Source organism: Cavia porcellus, unplaced genomic scaffold (genome assembly GCF_034190915.1).
Source record: "Cavia porcellus strain 051 isolate PalLab524CR breed Dunkin Hartley unplaced genomic scaffold, mCavPor4.1 scaffold_1, whole genome shotgun sequence".
Taxonomy (NCBI): domain Eukaryota; kingdom Metazoa; phylum Chordata; class Mammalia; order Rodentia; family Caviidae; genus Cavia; species Cavia porcellus.
Window position 1 is genome coordinate 190,401,890 of NW_026947484.1, and position 8,565 is coordinate 190,410,454.

At 37.0% G+C, this 8,565-nt stretch overlaps 1 protein-coding gene across 2 annotated transcripts in view; it reads right to left on the reverse strand.

Annotated features, from left to right (window-relative positions):
* The window catches only part of Dcaf10 (DDB1 and CUL4 associated factor 10), a 61,906-nt gene that overhangs the window by 52,479 nt on the left and 862 nt on the right, over window positions 1-8,565 (reverse strand). The gene's annotated exons all lie outside the window — the stretch shown is intronic.

The following is an 8,565-nucleotide window of genomic DNA, read 5'->3' on the forward strand; positions in this document are numbered from 1 at the left end:
GTCTCTGTTTATGCCTATGCTTCAAGTGTTTTTCCTGTTTTCTTCTAGCAGCTGCAGTTTCAGATCGTATATTTAGTTTTGATTCATTTTCAATTAATTTTTTAATAGAGCAATATAATTTCAATCTGCCTCATGTGGATATCCAGTATTCCCAGCACTACTTGTTAAAGAGGCTTCCTCCCCCCCCCCCAAATGTATGTTTCTGGCTCCTTTCTCAAGAATCAGATGGTTGTAATTACATAGGTTTGTTTCTGTGTACTCTTTCTATTACTTTGGCCTATGTGGCTACTTTTATGCCAGTTCCATGCTACTTTTGTTACTATGGCTTTGTAATACCATTTGAAATAGGGCATTGTGATGCTTCTAGCATTGCTACTTTCGCTTTGGATTGATCTATTCTGGGCCTTCTGTTTTTCTATATGAACTTTAGTACTGTTTTTTCTAGTTCTTTGAGGAATGTCATTGTAATTTTTACAGGGACTGCACTGAATCTATACATTATTTTTGGTAATATGTCCGTTTTAACTATGTTAATTCTGTTTATCCATGAACATGGGAGGTCTTACCATCTCCTAGTGTCTTCTTCAATTTCTTTCTTCAGTGTTTTGTAATTTTCACTGTAGAGGTCTTTCGCCTTCTTCCTTTTCCAAAGAGTTAATACTATGATCAGTCAGAAAGGCTTTCTGAAAAGACTGGCTTGGACTTCTGCATCTGTGCCATTCCTAAAATGAATTGGCTTGTATCGATGAAGCATTCAGTGCAGTTCACAAAACAGGTTTCAGCTCAACTGTCCAACTTTGGCCCAGGTTTACCCATGCACTTTTCCCAACAAGTTCACTCATTTGGTATACCTGCTGCTAGAAGCACTGCTTCTGAGTATCCACCTCTGTGAAATGATGCAACTTGGGTCCTCAGTGCTCAACCCCACTGCTGTAGACAAGGAATCTACCCCAGCTCTCCTGTGCCTACTGAACTAGCTTTTTGGTTTTTGGTGGGTTGTTTTTTTTTTTTTCCCCCATAAGGGTTGTGCCGATCTTGCTACATTTATTCTTGGCGACCCCGTATTTCTGTAAGTTTTTTAAAATTGGGTTTTGTTTCCTGCTAATATGAACTATCTATCAGTCTTACTATTTTAATGTTATCTGTAGATTATTTTACCACTAAGTACTATTTTTTTATTGTAGAGCTTTTGTTGTTTTTTGAGATTTCTATTATTGGATTAAGGAAACTCTTTTGTATTTTTAATTTACTGTTACTTTTACCATGAAAATGTGTTAAATTGTGTGAAACATTTATGAAGCTATTCCTAATATTTTTCCTTTAATATGTTAATAAAGTCATTTAATTGATTTATCTTTGAATTTCAAATCAACCATTATTGTATCATTCTGGTCTAGATTTACCATTCTTCTTTTCCTTGTATACATCACATTGAAATACATCTTCAGCTCTCTTTTATTTTGAAAGAGTCTTGCAAAGTCACTAAATTGCTCAGGCTGGGATCAAACTTTCCAATCCCCCTTGACTCAGTTTTCCAGAGTGGTGGGATTATAGGTGGGCAACACAACACCCAGTTTATTCTTCACAACACTGAGTTTATTCTTTCTTATTTTCCTTTTCTTTTTATGGTTTATAGTTTTCTACTAAATTTCTCTGTCATGTCTTTTGTTTTTTAAAAGCAGTGACAAATTTTATTCAACAAAGCAAAAGTGAAGAGCTGGGGAGAAATTGGTACTGTAGAGTGAGGTTGGGCCATGTAAACAGAAAAGAGAGTAAGAGCAAAGACAAAAGTACACTGAGTCTGGAAAACACCATGTGGGCTATCATGAAAAGTTAGGACAGTCATCTTGTGTTTCAGTTACTTAAATATATCATAGTTTTAATGTTGGGATTTCCTAAGAATTTATTTATATGGTATAGTACTTCTATTGGTTTTTCATAGTATGCCTAGGGTTTGTTTTTTGTTTTTGTTTTTTTTTTTTGAGTGTCTGTCACTGTATATAAAAATTACAGAAATAATTTAAAGCGCTAGATTGCTGTATTTGTTTTCTTGTAGTTTAACTATATGTCCAGGGAGAACTGCCACATGGGTTTATTGGGCTTTTTCTCTTCAAATTTTTTTTCCTTCCCATTATCTATCTTATTTTCTTCAGAAACTCTAAATAAGTATTTGGCCTCTTCTCTTTAAGCATTTTTTTTAAAGAAAATAAAACCAAACAAAATAAAACAGAATAGTTAATCAAAACAAAGTAATGAACACGATACAGGACTTCAAAACAAGATAAAAAGAAATCAGTAATGACTACCATAATGCTTCTTATTGTCTTTAAAATAACTGCCCATAACATCAGACATAATAAAATGAAACACAACAGAACAGAATAAAACCAATCAAAACAAACAATAAATGTGATACAGGACTTCAAAACAAGGTAATAGGAAAACATCAACGGTTACCATAATGTCTCTTGTTATCTTCAAAATAACTGCTCATACCATCAGACATAATAAAATCAAACAAAACAGAATAAAACCAAAACAAAACAATGAAAACAATAGTTTCTAAACAAGATGACAGGAAATCAATAGTGGCTACTTTGTTTTGTTATCTTTGAAATAATTGCCCATGCCATCAAATATAATACAATCAAACAAAAACTAAACAGAACAATGAACACAACACAGCATTTCAAAACGCATAATAGATTAACAATGGCCCCTGCCTTCCCTTTTTAGACATTTCCTCCCCTTTGCAGTATCTATTGCACATTTTAGATCCCACTAACTCCTTTAGTTTTTTATACTAGGGAGAAAACACGATGTTCACCCATGTGACTCTGAAACATTTCACATATGAACATGATCTTAAGTTGTACCTATTTACCTACAAGAGCCTTGAGGTTATCTTTCTTTAAACTGAGTAGCTTTCCATTGGATAAAAAGCCATAACTTTCTTATCCATTCTGCAGTTGATGGGCAAGCTACCCTGTTGGAGATGTTGAAGCTGAATACACGTGTAGGGCTATGGTGCGGCTTGGGCATGGCTGAACTGAGAGCAAGAAGACACCTCAGGGGGCAAGATTGGCCACAGCTGAGGTCACCTGGAGACTTTCTGGAGAGTCCTCCTTAATTAGCATTGTCTGTTGCTCTGAGGGGTCCTTGAACCCCTCCCAAGATTCTACTCAGGTTTCCACTCAACTCTTTGCTTGTTCTGATTAAATACAGGTTGCCCAGGGTCAGTTGGTTGGCCAGCTAGTAGAGTTATGAGCTCTGCCAAGAATTTTAGTCCTCATGGAGCCCTGAAGATCATGCTGCTTGTCCCATTCCTTTAGGCCTTTGCTATGCACTCATTTGGAGGACTGGAGATCTAGGCACAGACCCCAGCATTAACCTTACTTTTATCTGGTTACCTATTACATAGAGCATTGTTTTGTCTTTGACTTTCAGTCTATGAATTTTCTTTTGAGTTAAATGTGTTTCTTGTATAAAGCACATTGATAATCCTCTCTTCTGATCCATTCTGCCTGTGTTTCTTTTTATCGGTAAATTGAGGCCATCTACATTAATGGTTATGGCCAACATGTACCGGCTCATCTCTGCCATGCTATTTTCCTGCTTCTGGCTGCCTACTTTTTTTTTTTGGTGTGTGTTTTTCCTTTTTATCGGTAGCAGGGATGGAACTCACGACTGCCTGCTTGCAAGGCAGGCGCGACATGCCGCTGAGCTATATCTCCAGCCCCCTGGCTGCCTACTTTTTCTCTCCATTCAATTGTCTGCCCTGCACTGTGATTCCCCCATGTTTTTTTTTTTTTTTTTTTTTTTAAGCTCTCTCTAGAATGTCCTTCTTTGTAGGGTTGGTTTGGTGGTCATGAATTTCTTCAGTTGTTCTTTGTCATGGAAGTATCGTTTCCCTATTAGTTTTGTAGACTTCATCAATCTGGTTTAGAAGTTGTTCTTTCAGGACTTGAAGTACTTCACTCCAAGCTCTTCTTGACTTGATGGTTTCTGTTGAGAAGTCTGTAGTGATTCTGATGGGTTTATGATCTGTATCTTTTCTCGAACAGCTTTTAATATTTTGTTCTTTTGCTGAATTTCTGGGATCTTGATTACATGTCTGGGTGTAGATTTATTTTGGTTATGGCTAGTTGGGAGTTCTAGATGCTGCACTTATTTGTATGTTACACCCTTTCCCCATGCTTGGGAAGTTTTTTGCTATTACTTCTGCAAATAGCCTTCTTTTTTTTTTTTTTTTTTTCTTTTTTGTCTTTTTCCTTTTTATCGGTACCGGGGATCAAACTCACGACTGCCTGCTTGCAAGGCAGGTGCTTATGCCGCTGAGCTAAATCCCCAGCCCCAGCCTTCTTTTTTTTTTTTTGAACTGGGGATTGAACTCACAACCTCGCATTTGCCAAGCAGGCACTTATGCTGCTGAGCTAAACCCCCGGCCCTGTAAATAGCCCTTTTATATCATTTATGTTGACTCCTGCTTTTTTATTTTTTTGCTGACATCTATTATTCTTATTTTTCTTTGCATCATCTTATAACTGTTGAAATATTATTTCTTGGATCCTTGTTATTTTTAAGAGATTTTTCCTTTCTCAATCACTAGCTGCAAAACTGTCTTCAAGATCGAAAAGTCTATCTTCAGTTTCTTTCAGGCAGTTTTGCCAGCTTTCAAGGGAGTTTCTAATATTCTCGATATCTCTTTGAATCTGTTTCATGCAATCTAAGTCTCTTTTTTTTAAAATCTTTTTATCAGTACTGGGCATCAAACTCACGACCACATGCTTGCAAGCAAGTGCTTATGCTGCTGAGCTAAATCCCCAGCCCCGTTTCATGCAATCTGAATCCTTCTTATATTGTTCATTTAAGGTTACCTTCATTTTCCTATGCTCCCCTATTTTTTAAATCTCTATCTTCTTTAGATGTTTAGCAATTCTTTTATTCTGCTTTTCATTTCTCCTTTTACCTGAGGTAGTATTTCTGTTCTAACTTCTTTTATAGCCTCATGAAGTTGTTTCTTTACTTCAGTTGCCATTACTTCAGAAACTTCAGGTATGCAGGTCCCAATCTCTTCCATGTTTACATCTCCTGGACTTGCTCTGCATGGGCGGGAGGCCAGAGACTGCCTTTTGCTTCCCCATCTTGACATTTTCCTGGGTTCTTCCAGACAAGTGGGTAGTGGGATCCCGGGCACTTCCTCCATTGGCTACACCTTCTCCAAAGTGTAACTTTTTGGTTCTCCTGACCAGTGCTGGCTATGGGTAGTCCATGGTGGCCACTAGGTGCACTAGTGCAGTACTGGCTGCTGCTTTTTCCAGTCCATGCTGGCTACCCGTGGTAGGAAGCATCCTGGATGACAGCTGGTATGTGAGTAGGGGCAGGGCTGGTGGCTGCGTCCATGACCTGAGTTACCTGCAGGAAATGTCCCTGATGGCTGTTGTGCACTTGAAGAAAGGGTGGGCCACTATCTCCTGGACCTGAGCTGGTTACTGCGGGAAGCATCTCCCATGGCAGCTGGTGCTCTTTAAGTTTCATATTACTAAACTTCCTTCATATTTTAAAATCCCTGAATTTCTATGGTTTGATTTTGGATAATCACTTCTATTTTCCAATATACCAATTCTCTCAATGCCTAATATGTTCTTGTAGGGAACAGCTTCAGCAAATCTCACCTAATTTAATAAATAACATGATGAGTAAATAACATTATTTTTCAAACTGTCACTTTATATTTTGACAATTGTCCTATCACTTAAAACATTTTTTAGAACTCTTTGACAATTATATTCTGGTTTATATGTACTTTTCCTTTTTAGTACTGAATTACTTCTAGTCTGAATTACTGAATTACTTTTAGTACTGAATTACTTCTATTAAATTTTTCAATTTAATTCTTGCATTCTATGTCATTATTCCTTCTCTACATTGGGAAGCCCTTAATGTGACAGTGATTATCACATCTGGTAAGCTAATTTAACTTATTATATAACTGAAGTATATAGGAAATTATCTTCCTCAATGCAGATACAACATCTGTTTACTAGCTCAACAGATGTTGGGCATGCTATTAGATAAAGCAATACTGAAAATTAAAACATTTTACTATTTTCACCTTGGCAAAGATTAAAAAAAGAATGGCAATACGCAGCATTGGCAAGGATATGGGGAGTTAGACACTTGTGATAGGAATGAGAACTGGTATGATCTTCACAGAGAACTATTAATAATGTATATCAAAAGTCCTAACTTTATTCTAGAGATTTAACCTAAAGATATATTTATATACTATTGTAGAAATCTATTAACATATGTAGTTCACGATATACTATAGGAAAAAAGTAAACTACAAAATAGTATGACTACTTGTTTATATTTAAATAAATAGGGAAAAATTTCCTTGGAATCATTTATTCTCCAGGATTATAACTGATATTTAGTTCATTTACTGCCTAGGTTTAAAAAAATAAGCATACTCTATATGATTAAGAATTACTGATTTTAAATACCAGAGTACCTAACTATCTTTAAGAAAGTCTTTGGTACTTGGAAGGCAGATGCAGGAGGAATGGAAGTTTAAGATCAGCCAGGGCAATATAGTGAGGCCCTATCTTAAAACAAAAAATAGGGCAAGGAATACAGCTCAGTGGCAAAGCATCTCTAGGTTAAAATCTTTTTTTTCTGGGAAAATGCAGTCCCAATTTAAACAAAGAATTCTGAATAATATACCCCCTCACTCTATTGCCCTGCCAATTCTGAATTCAATCTTTGTAACTCATCCTATCATCATCCTTGTCTACCTAAAATTGTACTTCTAAAGATTAGAAACAAGCACTCAGAAGGCTGACACAGGGGTATCACTGTGAGTTCGAGACCAGCCTGGGCTACAAAGTGAGCTCAAGATCGGCCTGAACTGCATAGTGAAACTGTCTCAAAAAGACAAAAAAGAAAAAAGAAAAAAAAAGAGTAGAAACAGCTACTTCTTCGAGTATAAGGAGGAGGATAGGAAAAAAGAAGTCAGGACATATAGAGGAAAGGAAATGAGATTTTATGAAAAACATACTCTCAACGGTTGGGGGTGGAAAGCTTTTAAGAACAGGGAATGGAGGAATGAGGAAAGTTCCATGAATAAGTTCCATGAACTTTTCAGCAAAAGTTTCTCCTCTAACCAGTTTTCTCTCTTCCTGAGGTATGTATTCATTGCTACAAGCGCTACCAAATTGCTACAAATAGAAAACTCCAGAGATCCTAGAACCAGATGTGATTAGAAAAAAAACCATTTTCATCAGTGTAATGCAATAGGGCTTACATGTTCACAGTAAGTCCTGATTCCATTCCCTTGCTCCTTCCTTAGCATATTTTAGCTCTTCCTTTGGAAAAAAATTAACTTTCAGCTTTCTAACATGACATAGTGCTTGTTTCTTTTCTTTTCTTTTCTTTTCTTTTTTTTTTTTTTTTTTTTTTGTCTTTTTCATTTTTATCGGTACCGGGGATCGAACTCAAGACCACCTGCTTGCAAGGCAGGTGCTTATGCCGCTGAGCTAAACCCCCAGCCCCCATAGTGCTTGTTTCATACCAAAGGACTGTGATATACCAGTTCTCATTTAGAATACTCTTCACCTCTCCAACCCTAACTTGACTCAATTATATTCTATTAATTTCTTTGATCTTTGTTCAAGTGTCCCTTTCTCAGGGAAACATTGGACACCTTAGTCCACAACAGATTCCTTGAAGATTTTATCTCATTTGTAAATATAATTATGCATTATTTAGTATGATTATCTAATAGCTAGTTGAACTGGTAGGTCTCACACTCAATGAAAGCTGTGGCATTAGCTACTTTTGCGCAACCCTGTGACTCTGCTTTTGGAACACAGTGCTCAAAAAGCATTTCCTGAATGAGGGAATGAATGAATGAAATAAGCAAACAGCCACCCAGAGCACTGGTGTAGTAAGAATTATATTATCTATATCATTTTGTGGTGGAAGTATGTTCACATTTTTCATTTAATCATTGCGATACTTGTATATTCAAGATAAAGCTTTAAATATACACAGTATATTATTTTTGAAAATTCTCCATGGCCCAGAATAAACTATGATGTCAGGACGACATCTAGCCCTTAACAACAGCATGTAATCTTGGCTTCAGAACTTTACAAATGGCAAACGATGAGAGATAGATATGTCTTCATAGAGTATCGTTCTGGAGCACAGAAAGGCATAATTGCCTCTTCATAACAAATTCAGGAATAGGGTACAGAGACTCTGCAGGTTCCCTACGTTTGACACAAGCTTAGCAGAAAAGCAAGCCTACGATGAACAGCAAAAGAACGAGCATTTATTTAAAAGTTCGTTTGGTACACTGAGCACCTGCAGTGTACCAAAAGCCTACTTCTGGGCTCGCCCTGATACGCCCGCTGTGTGGTTTTAGGTATTTTTCCTTCATAGAGCCTCTAGAGTCCCAGTGGGAAGCAAAATACGCCTGACTTCCTCAAAACGTCAGGATGGGGGCTCCAGAGAGACAAGGTACACCGGAAAGTACCAGGGGACCAGAGGAGTCTG